Here is a 3096-nt window from a genome sequence, read left to right on the forward strand (position 1 = left end):
TTTCATGCATTTTAGTAGTAGGTGGTTTGGTTTTAGGCGGAATATGATGCAATTACTAGCATGTGAATGAAAAGCAATAAAATGTAAAACGTAAAAAAACAGTAAAAGTCCTAGTGTGGCCTATCCTATCAAAATGAACAATAAATACAAGTTTGGAATCCATCCTTGGACCCGAGAAGCTTGTCTTGATGTTCCATCTTGATCCATGTAGCGGGAGTGAGCTTGAATCTTCATCTTTAGTCTTCTTTGAAATTACAATAATTAAAATTACATAATTGACCTATTAATTACATTCTAATTTCAAAACCCAAAACTAAAATAAAGGAGATTCGAGATCTCATAATTACATAAAAATCATGTTTCCTTCATTACGAAAACATAATTTGACTAAGGCCACACTAAGTATTACATAATACAACCGATTGCAAAAATTAAATACGTAAATAAAATTCATTCATTCGATTCATTCAACATAATTAAAAGCATCAACTAAAATAAATTAAACATACATAATACAATAAATTAATTATGTTGATTAATTTATCCAAACCACCTATTTAAATTAAATTAAGTGACAATTCCGCAATTTAATCACATTAATTCATACATAATCCATATTAAACTTGTAATATGAATTCTATCCGTCAAAATTTTAAACTGCTTTAAAATAACTCAGTATCATTAAATTGTGAACCGATTCACAATAACTAATTGGCCAAAATAAAAAAAAAAATAAAAACAAAATCCAATTTTTTTTTAAAAATTGGTCACGGCAAAAAACAGAAAAAAAAATTTTTTTTTTTTTTTTAAGCTGCACGGCTGAATATTTTTTTAAAAAAAAAAACTTTTCCTATTTTAATTTGGTAAATAGGAAAAACAAGGAAAAACTTTCCATAAATTTTTTTCTCCATTTTTTCGGCAAAAGGCAATAAAAAAAACTTTCCTAATTTTTTTTTTCTTTTCTTTTTCTCGGTTTACCAAAACCAAAAAATTAACAAAAAAATTTTTTTTTTTTTCGGTAAACCCTAAAAACGGCCTCTCCTTTTTTTTTCTTTCCTTTTGCGGCAAAATGCCCTAAAACTAGATTTGATGACTAAATTGTTTACCTTTGCTATTAGAACATGATTAGCATATGAAATAATGAACATGATCAATTTATATGCCAAAAACTATATAGCAAAAACAATCTTTTTATCATAAACATGATGATTCCATTCAATTTTAACTTAGTCTGCATTAAATTAAAACAACCAATTCTTCATATGATAATTTTAACTGATTATAAACTATAATATGAAAAATAGAATGAAAAAATATCATCAAACTAGAACGAAAAAAAAAACGGCACAAAAATGGCACACACAAAAAAAAATTCCGAATTATAAAATTCGAAACCCTAATTTTTTGAAAAACAGGTTAAAGTTTACATACAATTTATATGAAAATCATCAAGATTAAAATCGTAGCCTAGTGCTCTGATACCACTTGTGGGAAATAATCTGTATACTTCCCCTTAATTTAGAAGGATTATAACGATTTAATAAAGATGATCTAAGGTAATAAAATAAAATACATAAACAAAAGTAAAGGATTCAGAAATAACCTTTGGTCCTAGCAAATATGGCCTAAGAACAATATCAAAATTGATATTCGCCTATTAGTTGCACCCAAGACGATCTGAGATATGCCCTTTGATTATGCTAGAAATCAGTCTAAAATTTTCTGTAAAATTTTAATTGTCTTTGTGTTCTTGTGATGAGAAAGAGAGGCTAGGTCAGAAAAAGCATTAGGGTAGAAATAATTCTCCCCTTTTCTCTTATATAGACCGAATTACCAATTCAATTAGGAAAGAAATAACCTCCTAATTTTCGGCCAAACAGACCGAAAATAAGGAGTGTATTTTCTTTATTTTGGTCTTTCCAAAAATATATAAAGTGTGTTAAATTGTCATCTAGTGAGGATCGAACCCATGACCTCTTGGCTTGTGTACCCTCACTATTACCACTATGACACATTCAACTTGTTGATATTAAATACAACTGATTATATTTAATTACGAATTAACAGATTAATTCGTCCAAACTAACCTTATATATATTTAATTTAAATATAACTTATTATATTTATTTTACGAATTGACAGTTAATTCGTTTCAACTTAATATTATTTAATTTTCATTAAATAATTATCTCATCAACACATTGACTAACTTTTTAGTCATTTTGGGCATCAATGTAATTATATTTCTATAACCACATTTCTCAAATACGTCCTATAGGTGTGACCTTTAGGGACCAGTTGATCACCGCCATCTGTATGATAATAACGTCAAACTTTCTAGCAAGCCAACCGTTATTAGGTAAACGTTAATCAACTGATTAAATATACGAAGTATACCCTTGTGAACCTGTAAGAGATTTACAAATGTTATCACACTAATTTGTGGAGGACACAAGCTCCAACAGTATCCCCTGGCAACAACAACTTTCTGTTTCTCCTGTATATAGAACAGACGACAAGCCACCTTGCAATCGCCCTTCACGACAGCTTTAATCAATTAGTACACATACATTCACTACCTTTAATAAATTTCATAAGTAAAAAAACGTGTACTGAGATGAATAATTATAAACTAGCAGCTATTACATTTTTTGGTGTAGAGAAGAACGGCTGATCATCAACTACTTCTATAACAACCCGACCCACCACGGTCGTAACACAACCCAATAAGATGGGATACGTACCTTTGGGCCCATTACTTGTCCTCACTTAAGCCCAAAAGCACAAGGCCTTGTTACTAAGTGGTGGGTTGGAATCCCTTATAAACATATCACAACCTCTTCAATTCCTCGATGTGGGATAACCTTACTCTCAATAACTGGGGTGTTACAATCTCCCCCACTTAAAGAACACAACGTCCTCGTCCTCCAACTTGACCGCAGCAAAGCCCAGAATCCTCCCCCGCTAGGTGTGTGACCCGGGTACACCCGACCACGGGCTCACCACACGGTCGCAGGGTCGCTCTGATACCATTTATAACAACCCGACCCACCACGGTCGTAACACAACCCAATAAGATGGGATACGTACCTTTGG

This window comes from Silene latifolia, chromosome 7 (genome assembly GCF_048544455.1).
Source record: "Silene latifolia isolate original U9 population chromosome 7, ASM4854445v1, whole genome shotgun sequence".
NCBI classification, from domain to species: Eukaryota; Viridiplantae; Streptophyta; class Magnoliopsida; order Caryophyllales; family Caryophyllaceae; genus Silene; species Silene latifolia.